The sequence below is a fragment of the Myotis daubentonii genome, chromosome 7 (assembly GCF_963259705.1).
Source record: "Myotis daubentonii chromosome 7, mMyoDau2.1, whole genome shotgun sequence".
NCBI lineage: Eukaryota > Metazoa > Chordata > Mammalia > Chiroptera > Vespertilionidae > Myotis > Myotis daubentonii.
In genome coordinates this window covers 27685469-27703847 of record NC_081846.1, presented here as the reverse complement: position 1 = coordinate 27703847, position 18379 = coordinate 27685469, and positions in this window count along the sequence as shown.

Genomic DNA, 18379 nt, shown 5'->3' with positions numbered 1-18379 from the left:
GGATTTCACCACCTGATTAAGTTTACAATAATGCACTGTCACTTTCTAAGTCCCATCTGTTTTCAGCACAGGCCAAATAGGCAAGCTGAATGAGAATGTGGTAAGATGGCCACACTATATTTTTCAAAACCTTGTTGATAGAATTATCTCTGAAATCCCTCCAAGACTATGTTATTTGCTTTGCTGTCTTATTTTGGTAGATAGAGGCAGTTTTACAGGCTTCCCTCTTGACTTTTCTATCATATTTGCTATGGATCTACTTATATACTTGGTTCATATCTCTAAGAAGCTGATGAAGGAGATCTGATGGGAGCAGAAAAACTAAAGATCTGATAACTGTCCCATGCTAACTAGGTGAACTGACAGATAAGTAACAATATACATGAACTATCCCAGTGCCTGGTGCCCCGTGCTGGTTTCATCCATCAACAAAACAACAAGAAAACCCACTGCATGGGAGAACATACTTGCCAACAATATCTCTAATAAGGGTTTAATCTCCAACATTTATAGGGAACTCATACAACTTAACAAAAAGAAGACAAACAACCCAATAAAAAATGGGCAAAGGACCTAAATAGACACCTTTCAAAAGAAGACATAAGGAAGGCCAAGAGACATATGAAAACATGCTCAAAGTCACTAATCATCCGAGAGATGCAAATCAAAATGACAATGAGGTATCATCTCACACCTGTCAGACTGGCTGTCATTAATATATCAACAAATGACAAATGTTGGCGAGGATGCAGAGAAAAAGGAACCCTCATGCACTGCTGGTGGGAATGCAAACTGGTGCAGCCACTGTGGAGAATAGTATGGAGTTTCCTCAACAAACTAAAAATGGAACTTTCATTTGACCCAGTGATCCCACTTCTAGGAATATATCCCAAGAAATAAGAAACACCAATCAGAAAGGATATAGGCACCCCTATGTTCATAGCAGCTCAATTTACAATAGCTAAGATTCGGAAACAGCCTAAGTGCCCATCAGCAGATGATTGGACTAAAAAACTTTGGCACATCTACACAATGGAATACTATACTGCTATAAAAAGGAAGGAACTCCTACTATTTGCAATAGCATGGATGGACATGGAGAGCATTATGTTAAGTGAAATAAGTCAGTAAGAGAAAGATAAATATCACATGATGTCACTCATTTGTGGATTATAATGAACAACATAAACCGATGAACTAAAACAGATCTAGAGACAGAGAAGCATTGATCAGATGCTCAGACCTCAGAGGGAAGGTAGGGGAGGGTGGGGGTAAAGGGGAGAGATCAACCAAAGGACTTGTATGCATGCATATAAGCATAAGTGATGGACACAGACAACAGGGGGTGAGGGTGAGGGCAGGACTGGGGGGTGGGGGGACATTAGGGGGACAAGGACACATTTGTAATAACGTAATAAAGAAAAAATAAATTAAATAAAAGAAAAATGATTATCACTTTACATAATTATGAATATAATATTTTATCTTACAGAAGACATTGTTTACTAGAGGCTGGGCGCATGAATTCATGCATGGGTGGGGTCTTACTGGCCCCACCCCCCAATCTGGGTGGGGGGCTGATCGGGGGCGGGGCTGGCTCGGGGTGGGGGGGGGGGCGTAGGCAGTTGGTTGGCCCTCCCCTGGTCGAACTCCCAGTCGAGGGGACAATTTGCATATTAGCTTTTTATTATATAGGATTATTGAAATTTATGTCTATAATCTATCTGGAATGGACTTTTACATGTGGTTTATGAGAGATACAGAAGTACATAGTTTTCCCAGACTGATAATTATTTACTTCAGCATAATTTATCATGGAGGAGCCTCCTTTCCTGCATTGCATTGCTGTGGAACCTCTGTGATAAAACAGCTGAAAGCACATGAAATAAAATTGAATATAGTGATTGTGCTTTAATAAGAAGTCTTTATTTCTAATAGTGCAACTTCTCCAAAAGTTTTGTCTTCACTATTTTGGCCTTTTGCCTTTCCATAATTAAGGATGGGTAAAAGTAGGTGTAGAGTTGTGAGTATGCAAAATACTGAGCTTATTCTTATATTGTTATTCATTATATTATTTTCTATACAAGCAACTGTAAATCTGCTTTTGCCCCACCCTGTATTTTAGAATTCACTTGTCAGTTGACACATAAATTTTTGTCAAGGTTTTTTGAATGTATTGAATGAATAAAACAATCTTTTGAGAATCACACTTTTATAATATTGAGTCTTACAATCTATGGACAGGTTGTCTTCCTCTATTTACTTGTCTCATCTAATTCCTTTTTTAAAAAAATATAGTTTATTGACTTTTTACAGAGAGGAAGGGAGAGGGATAGAGAGTTAGAAACATCGATAAGAGAGAAACATGGTAAACTGCCTTCTGCACGCTCCCTACTGGGGATGTGCCTGCAGCCAAGGTACATGCCCTTGACTGGAATCGAACCTAGGACCCTTGAGTCTGCAGGCCGACACTCTATCCACTGAGCCAAACCGGTTAGGGCTCTAATTCCTTTTAATAGTTTGGTAGTTTACGGTCTAGGAATAATTCACATGTTAGCTAGAATTTTTTTTTCTTAGACATTTGATCTTTTTATTGATATAGTAAACTGTACCTTTTAAATTTTTAAAAATTATTTTGCTACTATCTAGGAACTACTCCACATGATCTTTTTTTTCTCTCTACATGATCTTAATTATAATTGAATTTGTTGAGTTTTCTATATATTTAATTATGTTATCTTAAATGACCCTTTAACTTCTTCCTTTCTGATTCTTATTACTTTTTTTTTAAATTTCCTTTCTGAACTGTCTAGGACTTCTCATATAATTTCACTCATAGTGTTAGCTGTAAGTTTGTTTTTTATTTTGTTTTGCTTTGTTTTTGTAGAATCTTTTCTACAGATTAAGAAAATTGCTATATTTCTCTACTTTTTTGATTATGTTATTTTTTTAAGTTAATGGGTGTTGATTGATTTTTCTGCTAATATTGGAGATGACATTATACATTTTCTTTATTTTTTCTAATAACGTATAAATCATGTTTATTAATTTTAGAATATTAACTAATCTTGTATTTCTTAAATAAATGTAACTTTTCTAAAACATTATTTTGAATTTTCTCTTATTTAGTTTGGTATGTATGTACATATATTTGCAAACTTATTTTCATATTGCATTTATGTAAGTTTCTGTTATGATCCCTACATTGCAGATTTGGAAACTGAGATATAGAAGACTTAAATAAATGAGCAAAGTCAGATGAATAGTAAGAGATTCAAAGTGAAAAAGTCTGATTGAAGTATGTATTTTCACAAAATTAAATTATTAAATAGCAGTTGCTGATTATCATGATTTTAGAAATGGGACCAAAAAAAACCCAAAAAACAAAACAAACAAACCAAAAAAAGAAAAGAAAGGAAAAAACAATGCTGTTGTTTCATAGAGCCCCCATAAATCAAAGGTTGTAAATTTGTATCTTTCTAGAATTCTACCACTTTGACAAGTATGATGGTTAATTTTATGTGTAAACTTGGCTGGGCAAAAAGATGTGGTCAGCGGATAGAGCATAATTTCTGGGTGTGGTGTTTCCAGGAGAGACTAGCATCTGAATGCAAAGACTGAGGAAGGGGATTGCCATCACCTTGCCAACATGTTAGGGTCAGAATTGAACAAAAGAACAGAAGAAGATGAATGTGCTCTCTTTGAGCTGGTACAGGCATCTTCTCCTGCCCTCCAACATGGGTGCTAGTTCTTGGGTCTTCGGACTCCACCTGAATGATGCTACTGGTTCCCCAGCTTACAGAGAGCAGATTGTGGGCCTTTTCTGACTCCATAATCATGTGAGCCTATTCTATAATACATCTCTTCATATATATATATATATATATATATTTACACATATAACTCTCTCTCTCTCTCTCTCTCTCTCTCTCTATATATATATATATATATATATATATATATATATACATATATATATATTTACACATATAACTATATATTAGTTCTGTTCCTCAAAGAACCTAATATAGTAACTTTTATTTTCCCATATATTAGTAGTGCACTTTCACTGCAGCATACAAGACCCTAAAATAATCTCTTCCCTCTCACCTTTTTTTTTTTTACTTCTTCTTCTACATGCACGCTCATTCATGATTATACAGTTCCACTGAACACTTGCTGTTTCTTGAACACACCAAACCCAAAGCCCTGAACATGTGACAAGGTCATCACTCAAGTTATTCCTTCTACCTAGGAAGTTCTCCCTCTAGACATTACATGGCTCAGTCTCTCACATCCTTCACTTCTCTGCAGAAATGCCATCCTATTAAAAAGGACTTCCCAGACGCATGCCACCTTCCATGCAAATTATTCACAGAGGCATTGAGAGCCATGCTCCTTGCCCTGCTCGCCCACAAACTAGTTTCCTTCACCAGTTCCTTTTACCTGTTTCTGGCCTCCATAGCCTGTATCACCACCTGACATTTTAAATTCATTTCTCTAACTTCTTCAAAAGAATATGAACTCCATTAAAAGGCCGGGCAATTTTGATTTCTAGGGCCCACATGAGTATCTGTTATGTTATAAACTTATTTTTTACACAAACTATTTGTTGTATGGAAGAATGAGTTTCCCCGTGTCAAAAGTTACTTGATTTCTCAGAAATTCTAAATTTTTTTTCCTGTGAATTTAGCTTTTTTCTTCTTCTTTTTCTTTCCTGAGAATCAAACCTTGGAGAAAGAGTTGCTTGGTGCTGCTATCATTATCTTCTTTTTATAGCAATCACTGCAGAAGGTGTTGATAGATATTTAACACATCTTTGACATGCGTCCTGACTATGCCCAAGGTAACTTGGAGGAGGGAACATTGATCATTTGCCATGTGATAAGCTTCTGCTGTTTGCTGGTGGTGCAGCGAGTACATAATGCCCACTTTATATGCAATATGCTTGAAAAATGCTAGATTATTGTTTATATCCAAGTAAGATACGCAATAAAATATGTCATTCGTTTCCCTCAATGGATGCCCTTTGGCTATATTCAATTCTGCCCTTCACACCTAGTCCTGAGATAAATGTAAAAGTGGGGTCCTGTGTATAAATGGTGCATCTATCTACCAAATTGATTTCTGGGGCCAGAGAAATAATTGTAATTTATGAGATATACTTGTGACAGTCATGAATGTTAAGCAGTGTAGATTGTGTGGGTGGTATGACTTTGATTTTTAATTATAGGTCAACTCAGCTTAATTCTGTAGTGTGACACTTCACCTGTCCTTCTTTCTCTAAACTGAATGCCAAGAGTACAAGTGAACTAACCTTTGAATGTCAACCTGAGTTCCGGAAACTAGATGTGCAACTGAGCTAATGATGTGATTTCCTGGGTCCTTACTTGACCTATATGATTTCTAATATCCTTACATCTGAAATGCAGTGATTCTGTTGCAATGATTTATTAAGGGAACTGGTTTGTATTAGAACTTAGATGAGAAGGAGGGATAAAGAGAGAGGAAGAGAGAAGGGGAAGAAGAGAGAGAGACCTAAGTTATAAACCTTTTTTTTTTCCAGCCCCCATTCTAAAAATACAAACCCAGTTTGCCAGACTTTGCCTACCTGGGGGACAGATAGAGGTCAGATTCAGAGACTCTAGTTTTATGGGTGTTTTCCTTTAACTGCTGACCTGGAATTTCGTTGTCTTCTTGAACATTCTTACTCTGATTAAGATCTTTCTAGGGATCCCTAGAGAGTATTTAAAAGTCTACCAGACCTGAGGCCCTGAACCTAACTGTCCCCTATACCTGGGCTCCTAAGTATTAAAGAGAAAAAAACCAACATGATATAGAAAAATGTTAGTTACATGCAAACAAGTGGTTAGAATAAGATGGAACTTGGAGACATTGTAGAAAATAGGTCTACCTTTCATCTAGTGCCAATATTCCACCTTTGTGTGGAAATTACCTAAAAATCGGTACAGCGGTCTGGTAGGGTGAGGAAGGGAATTGGAGCCAGGCTCAAGGAAAAGGGTTTTCGTTACCTCAACACCAAGAGTAGTTTCTATTACCTGACAGAGCATGGAGCATCTCAGAAATGATGAGGCTAGTAGAACCTAAAGAAGTAGAGGATTGGGGTAACATAAGACCAAAAAGGGAGGCAGGGGTTAAACGAAGCAGTGGGCTGTGAGATAGCATTTTAGCTTTTCTGTCTGATATGTCTGTTCACCATAAGTCTAGGGTAGGGCTGAAGTCTAGGGTAGGAAGGAAAATTCAAGTGCCAAATAGCATGCTGCATTTAAGATGGGTCCTCCAACCACTGCCAAGGTTTTCCTGGCTAGTTCAAATTCCTCTTGGGTGGTTCCTTTTCACCTAAGCGTTTAAGAGGCCTCCCAGGAAGCCCTAGATCTTTCATAGATTTGCTGGAGATCAGCCTTGAAAACTCACTAGATATGCCCGGTCATGTCCGAATCACATTTTAGGTAGATTGTGGAAGTACCTGTACTCGGGATGCATTATAATCAAATAGCATAATCAAAAGTCGTGATGCCCCTAGTCTAAATACTTTCACGCAAAGTATAGTTTGACTTCTAATTGGAGAGTAAAGATGTTTTAAGTAAGGTTATTGCTTTCATCTGTCATCAAAAATGTTTGTTTTGTTTTTCATTAGCTTCTTTGCGATCTGCTTGTTGGCCCACTAATCCCAGCCATTCCCACTGCTGTCACAGAGCTGAAGCCACATCCCTCTTGAAATAGATCTCCTTATGAGCAGAACCAGGCTGGTATAAACTGTCTGTCAAAATACATTCAAGCCCCCTGTCTGGCCTGATTGGACATTGTTATTTCAAAGAGTGGCATAGAGTCCTTTGCACCTCCTTAAAGGTCGATTGATTTCATATAAACAAGTTAAGGGCAGACACACTGGCTTCCCATTTAAAAATATGATCAAATAGATTCTCATGTATACGTGGCAAGACTGGATAGCAAGGACTGACAAAATATTTGTTTCAGCCTCAGGGATGAAAACAAATGACTGTATTTGGGAAACCTCCCCTAGTGAAACCAATCGTTTTAATGAAAGTAACGTACGATGTTTATTTGAGGAAATGATGCTTTATTTAGTAATATTTACAAAACTTGATGAGGAAATGAAGGGCCTACCAAACTAAAGTATTGCATTAATTTCTTTGAAAAACATTTTATGTGACTTAGCTACTTTGTAGGCCAGTTTAAGGGATTTTATTTCTGTTTTTAAAGGGGAAGAATTTGTTTGTTGATTCTTTTCTCCTTATTGTGCTCATTAAATGATTTCAGGAACATTATTTAAGGTTTTTTTATTGATAAGCTCCCATTGGGTTAATATTGCATTTACTTGCTTATAAGATTTGATTCTCTAGTTATTTGAGATGAGCTTATTCGCACCTAGATTTTTTTTGTACAAACAACAGGCTTTAATCACTAAGTTATAAGAAGCATGGAGTTAGTGATATCTGCCTTGCTCATCTCATTATTTTGCAGGGAAACTAATAAGGACTCTTTGACTCCTACCACACACCAGTCTAATAACTTTATTAATAATTTCATAGGACCTCTCAGCTCAGATTAACTAGAGATTTAAATGCAGGATTCTGACCCAGTGATCCCACTTTTGGGAATATATCCTAAGAATCCTGGAATACCAGTCAGAAAAAATATATGCATCCCTATTTATAGCAGCATTATTTACAATAACCAAGATCTGGAAACAGCCCAAGTAGCCATCAGCAGATGAGTGGATAAAAAAGCGATGGGTACATTTACACAATGAAATACTACTTGGCTGTAAAAAGGAAGAAAGTCTTATTCTTTGTGACAGCATGGATGGACCTGGAGAGAATTGTGCTAAGTGAAATAAGCCAGTCAGAGAAAGACAAACAGCTTGTGATCTCACTGATGTTTGAAATCTAATGAACAATATAAATTGACAAACAAAATGGAACCAGAAGCATGAATGCATGGAACAGACTGGCTTGTGCCCAAAGGGAGTGGGGTGGGGGTGGGGGGGTGACTGGATAAGGAAGATGAAGGAAATAGCTAAAGTACATATATGTATACCCAAGGGACATGGACAATAATTTGGTAAAGGCCAAGAAAGGGGGAGGAGGAAGAGAAGGGGGAGTGAGCATAGTGGGAAGTGGGGGGGATTCCTGCAATAATGTAAACATTAAAATATTTTTTAGTAAAAAAAAGGTTAAATAAATAAATATAGGATTCCTTCCTAGCCCTGATGATAGCATGAAGAATTACATACTATTTGAACAAGTGTTTAAAGTCTCGGTAATTTCTTTGCACCTATGGAAGAAGTAGTTTTTCATCTTTATTGTTGAAAGTATTACAGATATTCCCTATTTCCCCATTGACCCCTCCACCCTTCTTCCATCCCCACCCCTAGTCCTTCACTGCACTATTTTCTGTGTCCATGGGTTATGCATATATGCATGTAAGTCCTTTGGTTAAGAAATGGTCTTAAGAAATCACTTGTATTAGTCAATTGTGTTAATTCATTTGCCCAGAGTAGAAGAATATATAAGGCTATTAATGACTAATAAGACTGTGCTGAAATTAAAATTTTCTTAGAGGTGAAGGTACAACATGAACTTCAAAGAAAAAAAATAATGTTCTTTTTGGTGCTATTAACTCTTGAAAAGTTTGTGTGAATGGCTGACAGTCAACAACATCCACAGCACTGACAAAATTGCTCTAGTGGGGAGGCTTTGTCCCGAGGGCTTCCTGAACATTATTGATGTTAGGTCATTTTATTCTCTGGAGATAGGTTTCTTTAAAGATGATGAAATTAAGATGCAGAAATTAAATATATGTATGTGTTCAAGGCTAGACAAAGAGGGAGTGGAAGAGGAAGGATCTGAACTCAGGACCTCCAGCTCTTGAGTCTTTGTTCTTCATAAATAGGTCAGAACTTTTCATCCTTTGCTTCCTGTCTTGGTAGCAGGTGGTGGCAATCAAGTTAGTTTTATGAACCCTGTGAACAAAGAGTGGAATGGGGGTCAACACTGAACTTTCTTCAAAAGCTAAAAATAAAAAGAGTCAAGACTTTTCAAATAATAAACTTAGAGAAAAATAGTGAAAAAATTTCTACATTTTGCCATAGCCTAGAATAATGGCCCTCCATTAGAAGTGCATGTACCAGCTAAATTAGTGTTTTTTAGCATCAACTCTACTGACATTTTAAAACAGATTTTTTTTGTGTGTGTGGCAGGAGCCCACCCTGTGTGTTGTAGGAGGTTGACCAGCATTCCTGTCCTCTACTCACTGAATGCTCGTAGCACCTCCAGTGTGATAACCAAAAATGCCTCCAGACATTGCTCAGTGTCCCCTGGAGATAAAATTGCCCCTGATTGAGAACCACTGATATATATACACACACACACATGTAATGCATGTAGATGAACATATATCTAAGTAGGATGAAGTTTCTTTATAACTTTATTAATGGAATTGCTATATGTTTAGAAAATGGCCATTTTATTTTTATGGGATTAAAATTATTATTTATCTTTTATTTAATTAATTGATTCTTGATGGGGTGATTAGTGCAGGTAAAATAGAAAAGGCAGAATTTTTTTTCAGGTATGAAATATTGAAGGCTAAACAACCTGGAATGCGAAGATACTGTGTTATTGAGAAATTCCAGAAGTAGTTCAATAGAGATTTTTCTAATCCAAGCAGAGTGGAAGTTTACCATATAAAAAGGTAGTTGGAGCTTGAACCATCCTGTCAAGAAATATTGACAATGGTGACTTTTCTCAGCTTTATTGAAAGAATAGTATCATGGCACATCAGAGCCTAGGGCCCTTCAATGAGATAATCTCATTCAGTTCTCTCAGAAACAGGGTGCACACAGCGTTCCTGGTGGCCGAGGAAGGAATAGCAGATGGTCCTCCTGATTCCCATTTCTATTGAACAGAGTTTCTCTGGGGAATGCATGCAATTTAAGTTTGTTGTCAGGAAGAGCCTTAATTCCCATCTGTAGAATAAATGGATCTCTTTTTCTTTTCTCTGCTCACATAACTGTTTTTATCTCTTTGATATTTCTGTTATACTGCTGTCACCCTGTCTCTCTTTCATTAACTAAATTTTGTTTGTGAGGGTTTTTGTGTTTTTTTTAAAGAAGAGACTATCTTTATATCATGTCAGTGCCTAGAATAGTTATTCAAGTGTTTAAAAATACAATATTCTATGCACCTTAAGAATGATGAATTCCAAGCATTCTGAACTGATACAGAGGCTACTCATACCTGCCCCAATGACACCCATGCTTTCCCAATATGGGCCAAACTATTATTAGAAGTTTTATTGTTTTATTTGATTGATTTTCCTGTCCTCTCCTTTGAATGCTGCAATGAATACAGGGCTCTGGCCTCTGTTGCTCAATTTTGGTTCCCCTGGGCCTCACATTGTAATTGGCAAATAGAGGGTCCTTCATAAATGTTTTTGTTGAAATAAAGTAGTGACTTTGCCAGGGTGGACATAGTGGAAATTTTCAAAATGAATTCCCATGCAACACAGTCTCTTGACAGCCTTTTGCCAAACCAAGCATGTATCATAATGTTTAGAAACAGCAGACGCAGTCAGCCAGACTGGGATGAGAATTCCAGTTCAGATCATTAGTAGCTGTCACCTCAGTCAAGTTGCTTAACTCCCCTAAGCCTCATCTTCTGCATCTATAAAATGGTCATAATATTATATTTATCTCTTAGAGTCCTTATGAGGATTAAATGAACGCATGCACTTAATAATTAGGGGCTGGGGTTGGCAGAAGGACACTTCTCTCCTATCCCATCTGGCTATTTTCCCATGGATAAATCTTCATTGGCCAAACCCCAGATTTTTGGAAGGAATAGCATGCTTTAAACATCAAGAGTTATGCTGGGCAAGCCTCTCATTGCTTTCAGCATACAAGCAGTAGGTGTGCTTGCTTCCTTCCCTGACTGCCACAGGTGCCAGAGGGCCAGGGTATGAGACCCAGCCAGGCTACCATCTTTGTGTAGTAACTAGCTGTGTTCATGGACTAAGAACCTCCCCACAGGCAAATCATTCTGGATTCATAGAAAGGGTGAAAGAAACAGCCCTTTGAAATTCAGCCCAAGTCCCTTGACAGAGCAATGCTTTCCAGGGAAGTCCGATATGAGGGGAGGTATTGAGTACTCAGGAATTATCAGTAAAGTGGATTTTATTTTTCACTTGACTATGTTTCTTTTGTGTGAGGGAGCTCTAGAGAGCTCCCAGGGTATACTACCAAGACCCATCTCTTTCAATTATTATTAAAATAAATATAAGCTTTAGGATTCTACCCTTTATTTAAATGAGAAAATAAAATATCAATACTAACAACTAGCAAAGAGATGGGATCCATATACAAGTGATGCAAATTGAACACACTATACTTAATTGCTAAAAAGATATACTGACAAATGCTGGGTGCATTATAACCCATCCTTACCCTTTGAGCAAGAGAAAAGAAGTAAACAATTTAGAGACTTAAATAGGCCTTGAACATGGAAGAGGGTATTCATTTATTCAAGTTATTTATTCATTTATTCACTCATCCACTTGTTTATTCCTTTAATGAATACTTAGTGTCATTCTTTCTATGTTTCAGACAAGAAAAAAAAACACATTGAGTCATACATCTTAGCTGTATCAAAGCTCTTACTGAAAATTCTGTAGATAAAGTATTTGGAAGTAGTTTAGCAATACAGGGATGCAGATTAAAAATAACTAAGAAGTAGCCATTATTAGCAATAAGTTTTTTTTCATTATTTTATTTATTTAACAAATATTTATACATATCTATATAATTTTATTAGTCTTCTTTACAAGCTCTATTCTATAAAAGAATAATAAGAATAAATGTAAAAGTTTGTTTAAATTAAATCATTTATCACCCAGTTACTGGGTGATAGATGATTTGTTTTAGTTCAAATCGTTGATTGTCTGTTTATGATAATTGCTTTTTGATTGGTTTTGCAAATTGGAACTCAAAATTCCAAGGTGAGATTTACAATACCAGGAAGATTTTTATTAAGTTCTGAACCAAAAAAATGTTTATAAAGTGTATTTTAATTATATTTCTTTGAAAAAGAAATTAGTTCATATTTCACAATTAAATAAAAGCCACTTATTGTTAATAAATTTCTATTGAAATATTCTGTGTTCCTTGAAAAGGGTAAGATATAAGATACTAAAAATGAATTCCTCATTTTCTGCCTCTAATAATCAATCTTACTCTAAAAACCATACATAAACTCGATAATTGTAATGATAATGATAGATTACATTTATTGATCACTTAGGATGTGTCAAGCTTAGTGCCGAGCTCTTGTCTACAGGTCATATCACTTAATGCTTACCCATCCATATTCTCACTTTACAGATGAGATGTGACACAGAGATGTTGAGTGATTTGTCCAAAGTCACACAGCTGATAAAAAGTGGAATTTGGATTCTCCAATTCTGTCTGGGTCCTGAGCTCACTGGATTAAGAATGCTGGATGCTATGATATAGAAATCACTTTCTTTAACACTGTCAGCTGAAATCTGCATGAGACAAATTAAAAACAAAGCCGGGCTGCAATCCTTGTTTGATGTCAGAATGTAGAGAAAATGAAGAGTGGACCCAGTCTTTTGGTGAATCATAACTTCTCTCTCAAAGGGATGTACCCTTTGTTAAGTTCCCTTCCATTCTGAAGCACAGCCTCCTGCTTAGCACTAAAAATCAATTTTTCTCTAAAAACATCACTTCCAAAAAATACAGATCATTTGAGAAAATTCAATGGGCGTGCATCACGTGGCTAAAACCCCAACTATAACCCTAACTGAAATGAGATGAAAAAAAAAAAGAAAAAAAGAAAAAAAAATTGATCTATTTTCCCATTCTGCCCAGCACGGTATTCTCTCACAGCCTCCATTTGGAAACACTTTCTCAACCTTCTCATGGTTTGAACACATATTTAACATTTTGAGAAACCGCTATTTGTCTTAGGCTAGAATGTCCTTTGTAAACATTCTCTGCCTACTTCTTTAGAAAAGCTCCTGTTTCTTCTCACACTCTCTTCTTGCAAGTTCACTATTGTGGTAGCAATCATATCCTCCAAAATGTAATAATTAGCACTTAGTAATAAGAATGTAGGAAAGTTTATTCTTGGTTTCTCTTACCCCAAAATGGCATTGCTTCTTTTTTTTTTTTTAATCTCAGGGGAAAACTGGGTAGTGTGACAGTGTTCCTGAATTTCCAAATCTCATTCTTAAAGAATTCCATGAATAGTCATCCACCAGCTAGCACTGTGCTGAGGGTTGAGCTCCATAAAAGATCTTGAGTGAAGAATGCCACCAAAATTGACACTTTAGTCAGAGATTCCAAACTGGATTTATTTCCTCCGTTCCCATTATTTTTAAGCCAATCGTATATGTGTGTAGTATGCATGCACTTGGAATGACAAGCCAGACAAATATCAGGCTGATCAAGTAAAGATGAAAATATAAAATAGAGTTGGAAGACAGACTGGGAATTAAAATGAATGCTTTAGGAATGTGCCGTGGTTTCAAATAAAACATCACATTTGTTTGTGGTCCAAAACCAAATATTAATTTATGAATAATGAATTATTTAGGTAATAATTATATGGGGAAATATTTGGATTTCTTAATTTCATTTTTTTACTCTTCATGATATTTTCATTTTCACCCTGATTCTTTCTTCTAATCATTTAGCTGGTCTGCTAATTAATTTTTTTCTAAAGCTGGTTTTAAGGAGCCTTTGCAAACTATTCTCACAGTCCTGTTCAAGTTGTCTTAACCTCTTAAAATATCCTAGTTTGAATTTACTATCACTTTACCAGGTTCCCTTTTTCATTCCATATTTTCTGTTTGTTAATAGTTTCTGATACTGTCTAGTTATAGGAATATTTGCTTCCACTTTTATTGAGGAGGAAAAAAGATTGACTTTTTCTTTTCTTTGAGCTGGAATACCTTGATTATAAGATTTCAAGACATCACTTTTTGGTACGTGTTTCAACTTTTTCATGAGTGGCAAAAGTGTCAAGATGGTAGAAAAGTGTAATTGTTCCTTCATGACAATACAAAAAAGAAGTGATGTGAAATACTTGGGTCTCTTTCCCCTTGAAATAAAACAATTAAAATGGATTAGGCCTCTCTTTCTAAGCCTGTGTAGGTCATTTGTTTCTGGAGTCTTCACAATTGTTAGCCACTAGCTGTTGTGCTTTTAACCACGAATGAAAAAATCCCTATCAATTTTGAAGTTTTATCTTTAGTTATGTTGATATTTTGTTCTTGGGAAACATATCTTTATGACACTTGTAAAGATAAAAATAAAATAAATGCACCTGTAGCTCCAAACTCTTGAATATAGGTTGGTAAAGTCATTGACATGTGATGGGTTTTGAAAGATTCTAAAAGGATCTGATTCCTGGTCCCTTCCCCAAACTCTTTCCATCCCTCCCTATAAAGAACCATGTTTACATACTGGGGTAACCCTCTATTTCCTCTATTGGAGTTACATCTGTCTAATTTATGGTTTTAAGTCCTATTAAAATGCAAGATCATCTTTTTTGTTGTTTTACAAGAAAACAATGTATTTACTTTGCAGAAATAGCACTATGGTTGTTGCAGACTGTGAATGTGATTAATATCACTTTAAGGTGGTGCCTGGCCCAGATCATGCTTACCTAGGATGTAGCCTCATTAAGATGGAATCTCATCTTCACTTTCCAAATGATGAATATGGGAGAAGGTTTCGGTAGGGCAGTAAGAGGTTGGGAGGGGAGGGGGCATTTAACTTCCTGCAGTGCAGGTGGCTATGCCAATGAAGAAGCCAGAAGGCACAGAAGGAGATAAACACTGAACTCAGACAAACACCCTGCTTTGTAATTGCACGTAAAGCAGCTTTGGCAAAAGCCCTCACTTATTTTCACCTAACTTGTTTACAGTTTTCTACCTGCATTTTAAAATCACCTCAACCTTCAGATTACAGCTAAGACACATAATTATATAAATAAGAACACCTAACATTAAATAACAAACTGTTATGTCCCAGAAGCAAGGTTGACAAATGATAGTCCCAGATTGCTACAATTGTGAAGTTCTTTATTTAAAACCTCAGCTCTCTTTAAACACTGTTCATCCTGTCTTTTTCAAGCAAGGCTTCCACAGCAGTATCATAATTTAAATAGTTAATGCTCCTGTTAAAACAAGCTTTGTAGGTGAGCCCGAGTTGTTTTTTATTCTTCACCCACACCATTAGCATATTAATAGTTGGGTATTTTAAGCATAAGTAAATAAAGTGTCTTTGCACCCACTGAATAATATATTATATAATACATACATATAAAACACACATATACATAAATGGGAAACAACCTTCTGTTTTTCTTATTAGCTTTAATAACTGGTAATACTCGTTATCTCATGAGTCTAGGGCTGTTAATATTGTTTCCTATTTGACAGAGGAGTTACCTTGGATAACCTATACCCACACAGAGTGTTATGGCTTGTTTTCTAAATTATACAAATTGCTCTGTAGTGAAAACCACAGTGGAAATATTCCAGAATCACATTCCTGGCCCTGGAACACAATGCCTTGGTTGTTGGCCAGTTTCCTTCATCATTCAGAGTCGTTTCTAAAAATGTTTTTCATATGCCAATATTGAGAACTGGCACTAAAATGTTCTTTAAATGTATTGCTGGCAGCGACCAAGATAATTTAGAAGAAACATATCATTATCAATTGACTACTACATCTTAATCCAGGAGATATCTCATTATTCTGCATTGATCATTAATCGATGTGATATGGAGACTTCATCTGAAATGTATGGTCAGAGTCAAGGATGAACCAAGATTTATAGGAACTTGCTGATACAACAGGATACCTCAATAATTTTATTATCAGTGTCTTCAAAAAATCATTTAAAAATTCTGCATGTTTTCTTGAGCATTTAAAGAGTGCTATAGAAAGGAAACAATACCAAAATATATATTTTATGACCAACATCTTAAAACATGTCTATGTAAAGTTTATTCAAGCATGCAAAAATGTTTAATATTAGGATATCTGCTTATCTACTTCCATAACTCATCATATTAATAGGTTAAAGAAGAAAACATACACCTTAATAAATATTAAAGGTACTTGATAAAATTTCTTATCATTCTTGTTGAAAAATTTTTTGAAATGGTAATGTATATTTCCTTAATAGGATTGGGGTGGTCAAATACAACTAATGAGTTGCATCACAGAAGAAGAAAACTCATAAAAGTAGAGAACATGAAATGAATGACACTATCACCATCACTGTTTAATATTATTCTTCAAGAGCCTACTCATCATTAGAAAAGAACAATGAAAAGGTGCAATGATGATAAAAAAGAAGGCAAAATGGTCAATATTTGTGCATTTTTAAATTATATATCTATAGATACCAAGATAACCATTTGGGTGGAGGTTAGGGAGTTAAAATTACTCAGAGTTCAGCAAGAGAACTCTGAGTTCTCTTTTTGTAAAATTAATTTACAAATTTTTTTTGTTCCATCTTGAAAATTATCAATCAAAATATAGTAGAAACAAAATAAATGTTTAAGAATAGCATAAATATGTGTTACCTCCATGAATAAAATTATAAAACATTTTCTTGAAGCACATAAGGTAATAATTGAACTATGTGGGGTTGTTTTTCTAAGGATGTCAATTTTCTTTGAATTAATGTAAGTGCAATTCAATCTTAACAAAAACCTTCTTTCATAGAATATGATCAAATGATTCTAAGATTGATGTGGACAAGTAAATATCTGACTAAAGGCAAACATCTGAAAAAATGAGTATGAAAGGGGATCTTAAAATGCATAGAAAATACATGGTAATCAGAAGATTCTGGTATTGAAATAAACATATAGAAATAGGGAAATTTACATCTAATTCTGTAGGATACTCCCTGAATATATATTAAACAGAAGCATTGTTTCCTAGATGTGATTATTAATCACTTTATACCCATTATCCTGTAGCTATATGTACACCAATATTTGTTGGAAAATGTACATTTCTTGCTATTATATCTAATAAGCTGATTTTCTTAATTTGAACAGATAATTTCAAATTATCTGGCCTGTGATCAGGAACATCTTCCCCAGGTGCCTGCAGCTGGCCCCGCACCTCCCTCCCCGGCTGCCACCCACCCCTGTTTCCTCATTTGCCATCAGGCGATTGGAGCCTGACAGCCAGGAGAAGGGACCAAGAGGTCGACTGTTCCCACCCACTTGCCGGCCCTGCCCCCACTGTGGGTCACTCTCCGTGTGTAGGGCTACTGGAGGGGTGGGGACCTTGGCCTGGTGCCACCCGTGTCCCCTGCCATCCACCCTCAGTTCCCCATTCGCCATTGGGCGATTGGAGCCTGCCAGCCCGGGGGAGGAACTGAGAGGTCAGCCATTCCACCCACTCGTCAGCCCCACCCCTGCCACCACTCACCCCCATTCCTCGTTTGCCATTGGACGATCGGAGCCTGCCAGCTGGGGAAAGGGACTGAGAGGTGGTCAGTACGCCACATAGTGACTGGTCCAATAGTTGTTCTGGTCATTCTGCCATTAGGGTCAATTTGCATATTACCCTTTTATTATATAGGATAGAGGCCCAGTCCACAGGTGGGGGCCAGCTGGCCTGCCCTGGTGGGGGCCCTGGATCGGAGTGGGGGGTGTCCCTGCTGGAGGGCAGGGCCGGTGGGGCAAGGAGCTGCGGGTGGTTTGCAGGCCAGCCACGGCCCTGATCGGGGTAGGGGTACCTTCTGGGGGGTGGGGTTGGCCGGGCGAGGGGCCGCAGTCATTCTGGTCTCTGGTCATTCTGGTCATTCTACCATTTCAGTCTCTGGGCTTTTATTATATAGGATATTAGAAACTATACACCTTTACCCAGTCTAAGATATTACCCTTTTTTCTTCATTGGCAATTAGATACTCAAATTGTGTGAAAACTTTGAAGCTACATTAATGTAAGGGAAAGGAAACTTAATATTGACAAGCTAAGAAGATACAAAACTTTCAATGAGTCTATTCCCTGGACTAGCTTTAAACAGTAAGCTCAAATGTGAAGCTAGTGAGCAGAATACCATAATATTCATTCTGATTATACTTATTTTTTAACCCAGCACCTAACATGTTCCATGTTCTATGCTAGGCATTTAGAATTGAAAGTTGAACAAAGTTCAGTCTCTGCTCTGCTAAATGGAATGCACAGCACAGTGATGGAAAGAGGGGCAAACACAGGACAAATATGTACCTTGGAACTAAAATGTGGGAAAATAGAGAAATACAGTGTAGGAAACGGA